Source organism: Coenobita brevimanus, chromosome 93 (assembly GCF_032717465.1).
Source record: "Coenobita brevimanus isolate Jiangsu-jjx chromosome 93, ASM3271746v2, whole genome shotgun sequence".
Lineage (NCBI taxonomy): Eukaryota > Metazoa > Arthropoda > Malacostraca > Decapoda > Coenobitidae > Coenobita > Coenobita brevimanus.
Window position 1 is genome coordinate 50,206,939 of NC_137046.1, and position 17,888 is coordinate 50,224,826.

General features: G+C 41.0%; 1 protein-coding gene and 2 non-coding genes across 3 annotated transcripts in view; 1 reads left to right on the plus strand and 2 right to left on the minus strand.

The window, feature by feature from the left end:
• The window catches only part of LOC145412588 (V-type proton ATPase 116 kDa subunit a 1-like), a 105,044-nt gene extending 94,624 nt beyond the window's left edge, over positions 1-10,420 (minus strand). The window contains exon 1 of the mRNA XM_080282495.1: positions 10,307-10,420. The gene's annotated coding sequence lies outside the window, so the exon portion shown is untranslated. The remainder of the gene's footprint in view (positions 1-10,306) is intronic.
• LOC145412728 (5S ribosomal RNA) lies at positions 6,413-6,531 on the minus strand. Its single transcript, XR_013899639.1, has one exon. It is a non-coding gene; the product is annotated as a 5S ribosomal RNA (ribosomal RNA).
• A 340-nt stretch (positions 10,421-10,760) lies between the features above and the next one.
• On the plus strand, positions 10,761-10,833 carry TRNAV-UAC (transfer RNA valine (anticodon UAC)). Its single transcript has one exon. It is a non-coding gene; the product is annotated as a tRNA-Val (tRNA).
• The last annotated feature ends 7,055 nt before the right edge of the window (positions 10,834-17,888 follow it).

The following is a 17,888-nucleotide window of genomic DNA, read 5'->3' on the forward strand; positions in this document are numbered from 1 at the left end:
AACTGTCCTCATTTTCCTAAACAAAACTTCACTTAATTATCAAGTATGTACCTCATTGACTCAACAAATGCATACCGAAATAACATAATATGATGTTGAACATTTCTTACAGGTTCTAAAGACACACACACACACACACACACACACACACACACACACACACTGTCACTGCTGTTATCAACCATTGGGTATACAAATGTGTGAGGTGTACCCTGAACGTGTTTGAGAAACCTGACATGTATTTCTGGTTTTACCTTCACAATGATAGCAATATAATGCCTATATCTGTCTTTGGTATCAAAGGGAACCCTCACAACTACCCAATCTAAGGGAACAACTTTATCCCCAATAATCTGGGTAGAGGTGACTGTCAGGGGAGATGCTTGTGCTTCATGGTTGGGTGCAGATGTGGAAGTGGAAGGCTGTGCTGCTATCTCTGCTGTATCCTCTTGTGGCTGCAGTGGCTGGGGTTGTGGATCCTCAACTTCACACTCTTCATGCTGGCTCTCTGTTTCATTTTGTAGTGCCCTTGTAGTAATACTCATGCCCGGTGACACATTCAACCTTTTCTTTCGCCTTGGTTTCGCTATAGCTGGACTTGAGCTTGACTGACTGGTTCCATGCCTCATGTCCTTCAACAATTCCAACACTGAGCTGTCTAAGGCAGTACTGGTAGATGGTTCTGGTGTACCAGTATCAGCTGTATCTTGGATTGAATCTTCTGGAAGTCTTGAGATGGATTTCTGTGGATCAAGAGGACAAATGCCGCACTTCCTAAACCCACTACGTAGGTTGTCAGCAATGGTCCCTTTAACTTTATCCACCAGTTCGGTGGGAAGCAGTCTTTAGGTAATGAAGCACTCAGCCTACCAACAGTAGTTTTCTTGAAGTTCTCGAGGATCTTACGCCAGTGCACTTTTAGAGGCCGGAACACAGCAACATCGAGAGGTTGTGTCAAGTGCGTGGAGTTAGGTGGTAAGAGAAGAAAGGAGATATTATGTTTCTCACATGACTCAATAACACTGGGTCATACATGGCTTGCCAAGTTGTCTCCTATAATGACAAATCTACCTGTCTTGCGTTTAGCATAGGGGAGGATAATTTTGTGGAACCAGTCATCGAATGAACACGAGTCGAACCATCCACTGGGGGACCTATTGTATAGTGTTCCAGGAGGGCCCCCTTCAGTCCATGTATCGTAAAGATGGATAGCTTTATACACCACATATTGAGGGAGTAACACACCAAATGCAGTTCCAGAGAACATAATAGATATTGAGGATTTTGTTGAGTTCATGATTCTCTCTGGATATTTAGTGCCCCGCCTCACTATGACTTTCTTTTTACCTGGATCATCAGTAAGATTGGTCTCATCAAAATTTATTATGTTCTCTGGAGGCACACCTTCTAGGGATTTTTTCAGGTTACTGTAGAACTCGGCTAGCATGGCTCTTGTCACTCTGGCTCTGTCAGTCTTTATATTCTGGGACAATCGTCTACTAAGGGTTTGTTTGTGGCGCTTGAAGAAGGAATGGGCCCATTTAACACCAGGTACATTGTTACTGAATCGTGACACAACAACCCCCTTGTTTGTCTAAATATGCTTTCACTAACATCCTCAAGTCCAAATTGTCGAGTGGGAATCCCCATTCTGCCAATGTGAGGATTCTCTGACACACCAGTAACTCTTCATCATGGCTTAATGAAGTATTACGTCCCACTTGTTTGCAATGTTTTTGTATCAGGTAATCATGTAATGTGCTCTTTTTTAATTTATATTTTTCAGCTGCTTTGCGCACACTCATGTTCTTGTTATTTATGTCATCTTTAGCCTTTTCCAGGGCACTTTTGGACACTTTACTTGTGTAGGCTCTTTTCTTCTTTATAGGAGATTTCGCTGTTTTAGCCATGTTTTTCTGTTTATATAATTAGCATCACTTTACCATTAATATTATTGTCTGTCTGAAGTTTGGACTTTATTTGGCTCAAATAATTTGTCTGTCCGAAGTTAAGAATTTTTTCAGCAAAATAAAGAAGTATTCATTAAAGCAGGCATAGCAAGATTATCCATGCATATATTTTGAAACAGTTTACTTCCCAGTACTTACAGCACTTTTCTACATATAATCGTACTGTTCACTTTTTTACAATTGAAACTGTTTGTTCTGTGTGAACAAAGTTTTGCAGGGTAAGAAAATTCAGTTATTTTTTCCAATGGATTCACGAATTTTTTTCACCCACACATAATCAAGCTAGTTTAATAGGATTAATACATAATAGTCTTAGAGGATTACCTTACCTACCCACATCATTATTTTTTGCAAATATCGCACTCTCTTCCAATAAACTTGAATTATTACATTTTTTTACGAAATGTCCGAAGTTTGGACGCCGTCCGAAGTTATGGCGTTTTACGGTACATGGTCCCACATCCACATTCCAGCACTGCTGCTAGGGATTGATAACTGCTCCTCTCCTTCACTGATATCTGGCCCAGAATTTCCACAGCAGCACCCTTGTGGCTAGCAGTAAGCTGCACTGCCCTCTGCCTATCACTCCAACCATTCTGTTCAGCAAGTAACTCAAACTATGCATGGTCAGCTTCCTAAGATACCCTACCATCAAATTACCGAGGTTTCTTTTTATCTGTACCCCGATTATAGCCATGGATTTCACTCGACTGGGGCCTAAAACTTTTGCATTCTGATTATTCAAGAGTTTAATGCTACCTTTAAATGTCTGGGATTTGTCAAGATCCACCATACACTGTCTATTTTTTTCATATGCTCCCTTTACACTAACCTGAGGCTCAGCAGTGCAACATTTCTCTACAGCCTCAATTCTCCCACAAATTATCCTCAAATGGCCGTCTACATGTTTCAAATGGTCGTCTACATACTATCTACTCTCTATCACATTACTGTTTACCTCACACTTCTGCTGTTGTAGCTCAGCATAAACTTCCTCCTTCAACTCTTGTTGTTCTTCCTTCATATCCCCCATGAAAGCATCTAGCTGTCATTGCATCCCCAGTTGTAACTCCCTCTCTTGCTCCTGTAATGCTGCTAGCTGTTCACTTTGTGCTTAAGTGTTCTTTGATTTGTTCCTGAACTCTTTCTGCTCTTCACTTTGGGCCTGTAGTTGTACACTTTGTGCTTGTAATTGTTCTTTGAGTTTTTTCTGCCCTTCATTTTGTGCCTGTAATTGTTCTTTGATTTCTTTCTGTCCTTCATTCTGTGCATGTAGTTGTACACTTTGTGCCTGTAATTGTTCTTTGAATTCTTTTTGTCCTTCATTTTGTGCATGTAATAGCTTCATGACTGCTGCCAGACATGCCGCCTCCTGCCTAGCTTAGCCTCTTGTCTGTATACCTTCTGCATCATGTTTGCAGCACTTATCTAATGATCCACACTCCTGAAACCACTGTTACATCCCTGTCCCACACTGCCACAGGCTCCAACAGCAGTAGTAGGCTACAGTTATAAGAAGGACGTTGCCCAGTCAGTTTTGTTCTTATGGTCAACCTTATGGTGTACAACAACAAGATCGGCTCAGGCATGGTAAGTAAACACTGGCTGCTAAGTTCGCTGTCTTTATTTTCCAAATGATTACACTTAATGCTTGCCAACTTCACCTCATTGTTTTCACAAGTACCGGAGCAATACTAACTGCACTGACACTGAACTAAACTCAAACTGAACTGACTGACTGCTCTAGTCCTTTCCCAATCCTTATATTGCCTTGCATTACTCTTGAAGCTTCTAGTTTACTCTAGCACCTACAGTTACCAAATCAGAGACATCCAAAATGTGCCAGAGTTTTCTTACACTGCATAACACTCTAAATTATTTAGCATACAAACTGACAAAATTAAAAAATTTAACAATCACATAAATTAAACATTACAGAGAAAAAGAGCATAAAATTTAACATATAACTTCACAAAATTACTCCCCTCACAATAGCAAAACAGGTACAAGGTAGGGTAGTGGAAGTTGGAGTGGCCCTGGTGAGAGAGGATAGTGTTTGGAAACTCCCTGTACTGTTGCTTGCAGATGATACTGTGTTGTTGAGTGAAGACGAAGGGGAGCTGCAAGGCTTGGTGGATGAGTTTGAGAGAGTGTGTAAGAAATGGAACCTAAAGGTGAATGTAGGGAAGAGTAAAGTGATGGTCTTTGAGAGAGGTGAAGTTAGTGAATGTACAGCAAGGTTAGATGGTGAGGAATTGGAAAATGTGAGTACGTTTAAGTATTTGGGTAGTGTGATGAGTAAGGATGGAGGTTTGGAGTGTGAAGTGCTTGAAAGGGTACAGCAGGGAAGAAAGGTTGCTGGTTCTTTGAAAGCAGTGATAAGAAACAGGGAAGTGAGCATGGAAGTGAAAAAGTTACTACATGACATTATTGTGATACCAACTCTAACGTACGGGAAGTGAAGCTTGGACATTGTTGGAAGGACACAAGTCAAGAGTGAGAGCAGTGGAAATGAGTTATTTAAAAGGAGCCTGTGGAGTCACGTGGAGAGACAGGCTGACGAATGAGGATATAAAGGAGCGTTGTGGTGTGGATGTGGATGTGATAGGAAGCGTTATGAGGAACACACTGAGGTGGTTTGGCCATGTGGAGAGGATGGAGGGTGAAAGACTGACGAAGAGAGTGTATGTGAGTGAGGTGGAGGGGGGAAGAGGGAGGGGGAGGCCGAGGATGAGATGGAGGGATGGGGTGGAGAGGTATATGAGAGAGGGGGGTGTGAGTTGGGAGCAGGGCAGTGAAATGGCGGGGGACAGGGCGACTTGGAGGCGATTTGTTTGTGGCCACCCCAAACGGGATTGAGGCATCTGGCAATAGATAGATAGATAGATAGACAATAGCAGGTTAACTGGCAACTCTGACACGTAAAGGAAAAATACAATAAGTAGCTATTGAGAACCTTCCAGAATTTCCCATCTAGCAAAATCCTGTACTCAACAATTATATAATTTTAAGAGACAAATTAATATAAAAGAAACCTCAAAATCTAAGGAGAGGGTAGAAACAACTGGCTACTCTGTTGCTGAACAGCATCGCTGTACCGTAATGATCTTCAGTTGCAAAACATTGTAGATCTGCTTTTCGTTTAGTGTGTATATACAAGCTTTACACTTTAAAATTATTATGAAGGTAATAAGAGGTTAGTGGGTGTGCATAATTAATGATGATGAAGAAACTATGTATGTTACCGATGATCATGTTTGAGCTAGTCACCTGATCTGAAGACTCATGTCATTCATTTTGTTTGTTTGCTAACAAATATTTTTTTATGTTAACCCCTAACTGCCGGATGTCAGTCAGAACTGTCAAGAAATTGGAATTGCCAAGGCCTACGACATGAATGAAGCCAACGTGAGGACCATAATAAAAAACCAAGACAAGATCCTGGCAATAGTGAAGGCTTACAGAGTGCTAGGACAGGCAGAAGCAGGACCTTCCATGGCTGTGGACAAAGATAGTGATTCTGAGTGTGATTCTGAAGGATTTATGAGGGAGGTTGAGGAGAAGCAGCAGCCATTACCGGCTAGTGACGCCAGCAGCCATCCTCCGGGGACCCAGTAGGACTACCTACAGCCTTGGATACCAACTTCCATTCCCAGCAAGCCCACCAATGCTATCCTAAAAGGTTAGTTATGATTCATAGCACAGTACCATTTATTATAATTACAGTAGTGCCAATATATGTATAGGTATATGGTAGGTATTTAGGGTGACTTTTCCTAGGGTTGCTGACATAATTCATTTTTCCCTATAAGCTCTGTTGTTCGTCCAACATGTTTTTGGTCCAACACGGGACCCATGCATGACAATATTACCGTGTTGGATGCGAGGGTACTGTATATACGGTAAATATATATATATATATATATATATATATATATATATATATATATATATATATATACACACACACATATATATATATATATATATATATATATATATATATATATATATATATATATATATATATATATATATATATATATATATATATATATATATATATATATATATATACATATATATATATATATATATATATATATATATATATAAGTAATCCCTTCATTATCCGATGTATCAGAACCAAAGGCATGTCCGGAAAGTGGTCCCGTCCGGAAAGTGGGCCCCAGCCTCCTGGACTTGTACTTATGGACCCTAACCTAGCCTGGCTCTGAAAAACACCTATACAACTCCCTACTGGACATGCATAGCACCTATTTAAACCTAATTAAGGCCCTTTTCACACCAATAATGGGCATCCATCCATCCATCCACTGCCAGGCGCCATGTATCCCAAACGGGGTGGTCAAGGGCTTAGAGTTAATTGTTTTACAGGGAGAGGCACTAATCCTCCACCAACCCCACTTGACACGTAGGGATGCCAACAGCATCTAGTGTTCCCAGGCGGTCACCCATCCACGTACTAACCAGACCCAACGTTGCTTAACTTCGCCGATTGGACGGGAAGCGGTGTACTCAACGTGGCATGGCCGTTGGCATAAAGCATGAAATAAATGAAAAGGAACCAAAGAATGAGGAATTAGAAGTGACTGTACTTCAGCCAGGGTACTTACAGCACGTCTGTGGCCACCTTCTCCAAGGCTTTGGCAGTGGTGAAAATGCTCTTGAAGTACGTACAGTAATCCAGTGTTGTGCTGCACTTAATTCTTTGCACTGTGAGTTATAATTGTTTAACACTGCACGTTGTTCTTAAATGCACCACGCCAGTTTCAACTGCCAATTTGCACTCCACAGTTAATCCTTTGCACTCTAAATTCAAATTTCTTAACACTGCACAACACTGTAAATTCCCATGTGGTCCAGTGACAAGGTATTGCAGTTTATTCACTGATTATTCACAAAAAAAAGAACACGTGTGGCATCCGCTACGATAAGCATCTACTCGTGATCGAAGTTAGACAGTAACCGTTGGGAGTGTTGGTGACGGGGAAACAGAGTTGCCAGATCGCAATGGCCACATTACCAAACTCCTCAATTTTCATTACTAAATTTAACTCTTCATTACCAAATTCGTAAAGCTTCCATTTATTCTTCACTAATTATATATACAAGTGGAAATACATGTAATCACTCTCCTTATAATTAACAGCAAGTTGATTATTTTCATGCTATGTAGGCTAGCAGATTAATCAGAGAGAGCAAACAATCCACCATCTCCATCCTGTGTATCCTCATACACGTGAAAAATTCGTTTCATAATACATTATTCTGATTCATTTCCAAATGAATTTTTCATTACCAAATTAGCCCACATTTGGCAATGAAAAATATAAAGTGGCAACCCTGACAGGGGAGGGGGGAGGAAGGAAAGGGTGAAGGGGCCATGGTGTAAGTGGCTGTTCGGCGTTCCGCTGCAATTTCAAATTACGGGTGGGAAAAAATTAGGATTTGGGGGGGATTTTTCTCTTTTTTTTTTGCCATTTTTGGGTTCCGAAGGTCCAGGCCCACAATGTCCGGTAAGTGGGGTGTTTGGAAAGTGGGCGTCCGCATATACGGGGATTATTGTATATATATATATATATATATATATATACCGTATATATGCAAAAGAGGGGGGCCCATGGCCACATGGCCCCTCCCCCTCCCCTCAGTACGCCACTGATAGTGAATGTAAGTCGACACTGGATGTGAGAAAATACCGGAACATCAGAGGTGTGGAGTAAAAAGTGGACATGATCCAAGCTTGTTAACTGTTTTTGGGTGAATATGCTGTAAACTTTCACTGTAGTTTGATTTTCTGTATTGTTTGTGTTATCCAAGAATCTAATACAGTATACCATAAATACATGCAACTGATTTACATATTCTTTAAAAAAATGTATTTCTACTTTTCATGGCCTTTATATTTTCTAAAGCAATTGAAAGAACGGACTTCGAGTTGTGCACAGTAGTTGTGAAGTCATTTCAACAAAAAGAATATTTACATGCCAAATGGTTTCCTGTACACCAGGAAACCATTTACTATGCTGGGTGGTAACCATATAACCAAAGTATGGCACCTGGTGGTTTAGTGGGTAATTAAGGCGCTCCAATCGGACTGAGCCAATGCAGGTTTATATTCACGGACTGGTTTGGGTTTATTGCTCATGTAATGCCACTCAGGGTTGAGTGAGACTGGTCACTCAAATTCAATTTAAGGACCAACTTGCCAAGCCCCAGGCTTCTACACTTCCCATGAGGCAACACAGGATTAGATGAAAGAATGAATGAATGAATCTCTACATAACGAGATATATATTACAGTAATTTCTTGATTATCCAGACACTGTAATCTGGCTGTTCAAACCATTATTTGTACATTTTTTCATAATATCCGAACAAAATGCTTGCATCTGGGTGGAAAATATGGTCACACGAACATTTCTACCCAGCTAGGTGCGAATAGCCCAATGGCACTGCCCTGTCTGGCTGGGTAATTTACCCAAAGGTGATTGCTTGTCTGTGGTTGATGGGTCTACTTGGCCATGACAACCGCTTGGCTGTGGTTTGTAGGTCTGCTTGACCAGACAGAATAGTGTTAAACAAGAGGAACAAGTGTTGTACTGTACAATGTACTGTACCAGTAGTGGCCTTTTACACTGGCTTTCAAAGTAAGGTTATGTATGAAGGGGGCCCAGGGGAGAACTCCAATATCCAGACAGACCCATTACCTGGACATGACTTTGGCTCTATTATATCAGATAATCGAGGGATTACTGTATTATTAATTCTAATTAGTGTACGAATGAAACTGGACAATCAATGAACACTGTTAAGATGGCATGGCACTATGGAACTTTGTGTGGGAGGATCTGTATCTACCTGCTGCCAGATGCCTCAATCCCATAAGAAGTGGCCACAAACAAATCATCTCCACGTCGCCCTGTCCAATGCCACTTCACTGTCCCGTTCCCAGCTCACACACTCCTCTCTCATTTACCTCACCACTCTATCCCTGTATCTCATCCCTCCCTAACCATATTTTTTTTATTACTGTGCAGTTCTCTTATATAAAAGTACAGAAACCAATGACTGATGAACAGAACTGAATTAAGATTCTGAATGGTGAGCGTGTATTTGGGTGAAAACAACTCTTATCATGCAAACTTTCTGCAGTTTTGGCCCAGACAAACTTTTTTCTCAGAACTGCCCTTCCAGAATTTGAGAGCATCTTTCATGAAGCAGCATCTTGTATGCCACAAAATACAGTACCTACTAAATTAAGCCCCAGATGGGTCAAATTATGCCTTACTTAGGTAGCATTAAGTTGGTTCCAGTGCATTCAAATAGGATGCCTCAGTCATCACTTTCAAGGAAGTGTATAGTATTACTGCATTTCAGCTTCAGCATTTAGTAAGGTTTGACATTTTGGTGTACAGCATTTCTAACAATGATGTCTGACTGAAGCAGTATGTATACTGCATGACATTTCATTCACAAATGCTTCATTTAGAATGGTACTTAGTAAATAGGGAGGTGGGGAGATTCTCAAGCTTTGAGCTCCATCTGCTATCTCATCTACCATATGTTAAAATCACCGCATGGTACATAAACTAGATCATTTACATTAGGTTCAGTCAGGTGCAGTACTGTACAATTAAGTTTAGTTAGGGTGTCATTTTAACACTGATGCAACGGACCTAATAGATAGGGTTGTTTGATAATCACCCCCCTTCCAGTGTTAAACAAAGTATCTGCAACAGAAAAGTCACAGAATCCCATAGTACAGTCAGTGCAAGAGTGCATCAAAAACCTTTACCTAATTACTGGTTGAAATGCAATTAACCCACGACAGAGCATGCATGTTAAAAAACTGCCAAGGGTACCAAAAAAACATGAGGAAAGCAATATTGATACTGTGGCCCAGGCTGACTGTATTGAACAGAATGAAAACAAATACATAATTAGTTGCCACTTTGCTGAAATGGAGGTGGTGATATTCCTCAAATTTGTTGAAGCGGCGGTGGCGATACCCCTCAAATTTTACCAATCCCTTCAACAACAGAGTATTACTGAGTTAAAGAATGTTGGTCATTTGGCGAAAAGCCCCTTCAAGCTGGTCACTTCAGCAAGTACCTTTAAGCACCCGACCATGTACATCTTAAAAGTCTATCATCATTTGTCTACAACTTCATGGACGGCCTGCTTTGACTACTGTGAGAAGGGAATTATAAATCAAATTTGGAGTGACATAACATCCCTCCTATTTTCCACAGAAACATTATCAATTCTATAAGTTATCAAGAAAAACTATCGCCAATCAGTTAACTCACGTTAAGTATGATCTAACTCCTCACTGAAAGAAGCCCACAAGAAGGCCTATAGAAACGTCCCCACGACCATTCCAGCTAGACAACAATCGATGCAGCTGTCAGACACAGACTCAGTGCCTCTCCGTGACGTCACGCAGCCACGCATGCGCCACATTGATTTGCAACATTCATTTTAGGCAATTATAGCTACAAAACTTAAATGCAAATAGTTCATAAAAATGAAGATAATATAACAGTCTTAATGTCTATTGGCTTCATACATTTTATCAGATACTTATGAATTATAAAAATCGTCTGAAGTAACACCAAAGTAAACAAAAGTTTAGAGATATACGCATTTTTTACTAAGTTCAAATGAATATGTGGTCTTTCAGAACACTTTAAGAATAGTATAAACTACAATATTATCACGGTATAAAGACATATTAATAGTTAAGTCAATCTTACATGCTACGCTCTCGTAGTGTAGTGGTTATCACGTCTGCTTTACACGCAGAAGGTCCCAGGTTCGAGCCCTGGCGGGAGCACGTTAGATTTTAGGGGCTTCTTATATATATATATATTTTTTTTATTTACTTTTTTACGAAATAATCATTTCGATGTTCATCCATACCAACGAACAGCAAAATCTGTATCATGGTGAATGTCGGTAGGCTACAGTCGAACGCCTACCCCTACGATGTTATTCCTCCCCCCCTTTATAAGAAGGCTGAATACAATGAATGATTTTAACCAACTATAGATAGATCTAATCTGACCTAAACTGCTCAAAACTGACATGAAAAGACCTGAATATACCGAAACTGGTTAACATGATGAACCTGAATGGAACTAATCACTGGTGGATGGACCTGATTGGTTGCAAATAGCCTGAGTCGACTTTAAAGAACCAAAGTTGACCTGACTGGACATGGGCACGTATTCCCATCATTTATGGAAGCTACTTAACACGTTTTCCTAGGCGACTTATTTTGCTTATTGCATCTTAGTGTCTTATTTTGTGTTATACAAATTCTTCAAACATCGCCATATTCTGCATAAATAACATACAATATATATATATATATATATATATATATATATATATATATATATATATATATATATATATCAGCCGTATCTAAAAATAAATCACTAAGGAAGACGTGTTAGGGAGCTTCCTTATCCTTCGAGAATACGAGCCTAATTGGTCTCTCAAAAAGTGGACCTTGATTGCTCTAGCTGGGGGTGAACTTGGTTGATAATTATGGTATAAAAAAAAGAATAACTAGAGGCCCTCCAAGGGGGGAATCACACAAGCCACGAGCCGATACATATCTAACGCGGCTCGGAGTATGATCTTGACCTTGACCTACTTTCACCAGTTTCGAACTCATAGGAGATTTTCATCCCTAACACACCTGTAAAATTCTATGATATATTGAGCGATTGCGAAGTTATCTTGGTAACAAGGACACAGACCTTGACCTACTTTCACCAATTTCCAATTCGTAAGAGATTTTCATCCCTACGACACACCTGTAAAATTTTGTGATATCTTCAGTGGTTGCGAAGTTATCGTGCTAACAAACACATAGACAGATAGGTACTCTGAAAACAAAACTCTTAGGAGATTTTCATCCATACTATACACCTGTAAAATTTAGTGATGATATCTTGAGCGGTTGCAAAGTTATCGTTCTAAAACACACACACACACACACACACACACACACAAATTGAGAGCAATACCAGCTTCGCTATCGCGGCCAGTAATAATGTCACAGTAGGCTACTGGTACCCTTGATCAAAAGAGTGTTGGCATCCTTTCAGTGTGAGACATTATGATTCACGGACTACGATTTACAGAAAATGACCCGGTTATGTCGCTTTGAATCCTTCGTTTGTGATGTTAACTCCGCCAACGAAGTTGAAGGAGGTTATGTATTCACCTGTGTTTGTCTATCTGTCTGTCTGTGTCTGTCTGTTTGTCCAGACGATATCTCCAAAAGTTCTTAATGAATTTCAATGAAATTTTCTGGAAGCGTAGGCCATGGGCCGATGAAGAAATTATTAAAATTTAGGGGGGATCAGCATCCGGATCCGGAGTCTCCCGCACAATATCTCCAAAAGTTCTCAATGAATTGCAATGAATTTTATGGAAGGGTGGGCTATGGGTCAAGAAAGAATTGATTAAATTTGAGGGCGGTCCGGATCCGGATCCTTTCTAATGGCAATGGCATTGGCGGAGGTATGCGATCTGAGTGCTTTCTAGTTATCTTATATTTTACAAATATATAGCTGGATTCGTCATAGTAACATTGTACTACCATGGCAACTCAACCATTACTGTGAATTAAATAGGCATGCCAACACTACCGATTGAACTAAAGAAGAAGCATCCGACAGGCCTTGCATCCGACTTCAGGGTGCCGATATATTTTTTATCGAGGGTATCTAGAGTGCCCTGAACAGACCACTGAAGTAATGTATCCCTGATAAGCTTATGCAGGATACGCTAATCAAATACCATTTCGACTGTTCGTCTGAGGTGCTGGAGAGGGATGCCGTCAAGTGGTAGCACTGATATAACCAGGCGGCTCAACTACCCTGCTTTTATAAACGTCCTTAAAGTCCCCCCCCCCGGGTCCCTCATGGGAGGATGGTGAACTACTGGAGAAGAGCACCTTAAGTACATAGGGTTCACGTCCATGCAGAGAAGCCAGTGGGCACAAGAACAGCAACTATTAAGGCTGCGCCAACTGATAGGCATGCGGTTCGACGCAGGCTTAAGGTCGACGAATGCGCTTATTCATGTCAAACTTCGGGCTGGAGAGAGAGAGAGAGAGAGAGAGAGAGAGAGAGAGAGAGACGGAATGGGAGGGAGGGACCAAAGCAAGGGAAGCAGAGTCCGTAACCGAACCCTACAGAACAAATATTGTTTTACATAAGTGACATAAACACACACGAACTCGGTAAAATCCTATACAGAAAAAAGTGATACATAAACACAGGGGCCAGTAAATGTAATACAGTAATATGAAAACTTTATGTGCATGTACAGTACTGTGGGGAGGCCGAAAACGTCATGATTTTATTTCAGACCTGCTACTACCAAGCGATATTATTCAGCCTAGGAGATGATTTTCAGATTGCGGGGGTTGGGTGTGACTCCCCCTAAACCGAATACGTTTTCTTGGGAGAAAGCAAGAATAAAATATTAAAGCACGTCAATGTAGCGAAGGAAATAAGTCGCCCTTGTTGACCTAATTCTTTTTGTCATGTCCACGGTAAACTACCTGAAAATTACCTGGTACAATTGATATACGTAAAGCTGATGTGAGATTCCCCCCCCCCCATAATTTACATTTAGGCCTATATGGAAAAAATGTAATCATTGTAACAAATTTTAGCCTGTTTTATCCAATGACTTATTCTTTATTTTCTTATTGAGATTCCGAGTTTTATCTAGTTTAGTGGACGCGTTTCACATAGAAGGGGATAGGCTCAACACCTTCAATATTAGAAGTTCTTCTTAACTTGAATGGAATCGTCGGCGGTCATCTAAGAATGTGAAAAAATGCATTATCGTTTAGTTCAGTGGTTCTCAACCTGAGGGGCGCCCCCCCCCCCGTAGTGGGGCTTGAGCATTTTCCAAAGGGGGTGAGAACTCAGAGAAAAAATAGTGAGTGGTTTGAACAAGTGTGTGTGTGTGTGTGTGTGTGTGTGTGTGTGTGTGTGTGTCACGATGAGCTATTCAGAGATATTCATTATTCACGTTCTGTCTGTTTCAGCCTTCAAAGCACTTTTTTCTTGCTCTTCCCCCCCCCCCTTCTGATCTGGTTGTTTCGAGAGAAAATTAGAGATACCAGTAAGTCTAATACTGCAAGACAGAGGAAACTCCAAGTAAAATATACACGTTCCTCAACTTCCCTCTTATCCCTCGAAACAGGGAAGTGAATTGTAGAAAGGCTAATGCAGCCTGTATTCAACCGGGATAACGCCCACTTGAATCTACAGCAAAAATGATAATAATTCTGGAGTAAGTTTTCGGAGTCAAATGATGGCTGCAAGCGGGAGGAGGGGGTGGGGGACGTGGAGACGTGGATATGTTGACTATGACTGGGGGGGGGGTTGATTGAATATGTAAAGCGAGGCTAGGGAGGGGGGGGGCGACCAGAAAATGTTTGAGAACCGCCGGTTTAGATGGTTCTGCTTTCATTTGACGGAAGTGGACCACTCCCACAGTCTGAATAATAAGCCGTGGTTGCACTGAATTATATGCCTTCGTTGTGAGGAGGAAATAACTCCTTCCTATAGTCAGATCGATCCCCCACTCTGACCACACTTGGCCATTAACTACTATAAAACGGGTTAGGGAGCTTTCTAGAGTTAGAGCAAAAGTACAATAGCAGAGGCGTCTCTTCAGGTTTATTTATCTTGGGAGTGACTTTTCGAGTTGGAGAGATCAGATGAAGCCTCCATAAACCTTCCCACTGCACACGGTCTCCTCTGAGCTGCATAATACCGTCTGGAGATGGTAAGAACAAACAAAATTTACCCCACCGGACTGAGGGAGTTAATGATGGCTGCCTGAATTATTATTACTTCCTTTATTATTATTATTATTATTATTAGTAGTAGTAGTAGTAGTAGTAGTAGTAGTAGCAGTAGTAGTATTGTGCGTATCTACCATATCTACTGTATACTGTGTTGGGATGAGTAAATGGTGAGTGGGGAGCAGCCATGGGTGAGTATGGACGAGTAATATTTACCCCCAACTGGAGAGATATGTAGCTTCAGTTAACCTGTTCACTACGAGGGCGCCATCCCCAGCTGAATGAAATCACCTCGAGGTAGTAAGAATAAAACCAGACCGACACTCTGAAGACACTGACGGAGTAAGTGGCGGGACCTCTTCCTTCGCCCATCAGAGGTCTCCCCGAAGGCTGAATGAAATCGTCCGGGGAGGAAAGAATTAAAACATATAACAGACAGCCTCTCTCTCAAGGGATTAGTAGTGGAAGGCTTTTGACCACATCGCTGCCTCAAATCTCATAATATGCTGAATAATATCGTCTGGAGGTGGCAAGAATGAAATGAAGAAGACAAGGTTGAATAAGTAATGGCGCGTTTCCAGCTCCTTAAATACCACAGGATCACCTAAAGCTGAATAAAATCGTCTGCCTGTAGGAGGACTGTAATACAATAATCGCTCTGCTTGTAATAAAAAGGAAAGCAGAGGTGGATTTTTTTTATTAACATTTATAGAAAAAAAATGGGGTGGTAGTGAAAGGTGAAGTGTGGGTAACAAGGATCCTTTTGTGCAGGGTGTCGGATTCTCTCTCTCTCTCTCTCTCTGTCTCTGTCTCTCTCTCTCTCTCTCTCTCTCTCCTTACTTAAGGTGGCAGAGAGAGAGATAAAGAGAGAGAGAGAGAGAGCGTTACATTGACTTACGTACATACGCAATACATACGCAAACCCCACAGTCCTTACGGTCCCTGCGAGGTGGTCCGGCCTGAATGCTACACCTTAAACCTAGACACAGACGTAGGAAACAAGGATAATACAGCTGAAGAGAGATTGAATTATTGGGCAGAGGGAGGATGGAACACAGAGAAAGCGAGGGAGGGCGGAGGTCACAGATACAGGAAGAGGAAATAGAATAGAGGGGGAAATAGGGAGGGAGGGACACAGATACTGAGATGATAGAGAGAGAGAGAGAGAGAGAGAGAGAGAGAGAGAGAGAAGGGGGGGGGAGTAGTATTGGAGGGAGAGAGGTGATACTGGGGGGAAAAAAAAAAGAGAGGGATGGGATACAGAAAAAGCCGGGGGAGGGGAGGGAGGTCACAGATACAAGGAGAGGAAATGGAACAGAGGGAGGGGGGGAGGGGAGGCAGCTGGTGGCAACACACGCCCTGATCGATTGACCTTCCAGCCACTGAACGAACCTGGCAACACTGGTCTGGAGAAGCAGTGTTACCAGGGCTGCCCACACAGACAGGACACACCCAAGATTCATAAATAAATTTACAAATACTTTTTGCTCGTAATTAGGATATATTTTCGCCGTAAAGAGTGCAGAATCTTACCAGTCTTTCATGCTTCCAGCAAAAAAAAAAAAAAAAAAAAAGTCAGCTACGGCAAGAAAGTTATGCTATGTTATTCAGTACAGCATCCAGCCCTCCTGTATGCTAATGTCCCCAGGATGTAAACAACGCTTATGGCCGCCACCTGGAGGAGCACTTACGACCAAGTATCTCTTCTTATTTGGATAGTTACTTGGTGCATTAGCATCTCATCTGAATATTTACCTTACACAAAAACAATCCTGTCTTAATTTAATATTTACCTTACATTCAAACATCAGCATTTCATTTTTTGTTATTGCTTTATCTGGTGAAAAGTTTGCACATAAATATCTCATCTGAACTGGTTAGGTACCCTTTGACATTTCTCATTGCAGACCGACATGAGCATCTAAGACGAACATTAGTCTTGCGTTCAGACACCATCCTCTTATCTTAATATTTACTTAACACAAGCAACAACAACATCCGACGTTAATATTAATTAGCATCCAAAAGTTTTCATCATATCTGAATGCTTAGCTCAGATTCAGACAAGTGCATCCAATGAACATATGTACTGAACCATCACCTAATCTGAATATATATGCTGCATGTCAGCATCAGTATTGGATTCGAATGTTTGCCTCACACACAGGCAGCAACATGTAATTTGAACATTCACGTATATGAATATTTTACCTTACATATAACGCCACTATTTAATTTGAATATATACTGTACCTTAACTTAAAAGTATCAACTCACTGAATTATTCACTATACAATCAACTTTTACTCATATCATTAGTATATACCTCAAAAACTCAACCTCTAAATTAATCTATTTATTATGAACTCATAACTTTTTATTTGAACGTTTACAGTATCTGAGTCGTTTTCTTGGGTTATTATCTGAGTGGCTTAAGAGGCTTCGTATAATCTCTTCCTTAACGATTTATTTTGCTTATTACATCCAGGATTCACGTGTGTGGATCCAAATTAGCTTACTCCTAAACGCTCTCTTGTATGCTGCTTATATCGCTTTAATATCCACATACTCTAAGTCAGCAACGCACAAGAGGGTACTGAAGTGTAATGTGCGGAATAAATAGCCAAGGAAGAAGTGTTACGAACTCTCCAAAGTGACTTATAACAGGAACCTAATAATTGATACAGTTCTACTTAAGTTTCTGACCTAATGCGTCATCATATTACCACCGCAAATCCGTCACTGTATGTTTTTCATGGTTTTCTTTTCTTCTAAACTTGTGATTTTTGTTGAGAAGTGAGTCCGTAAGCTGTATTCTATAAATACTGGATCAATGAAGAGATACGTTGAATTAAAAACAAAAGTAAGAGAGAGAGAGAGAGAGGGGGGGGGGAGCCAGCATGACAACAAGAGCGGTGAGGGAAAGTAAAGTGAGGAGTCACCAACAGGCCAGACAGCATCATGAGTACCAACCAGCTGTCTGTCCAAGCTGAGGTGACCTGTCCCCCCCCCTCCCCCTCCCCTCACCACGTCCTACATCCACC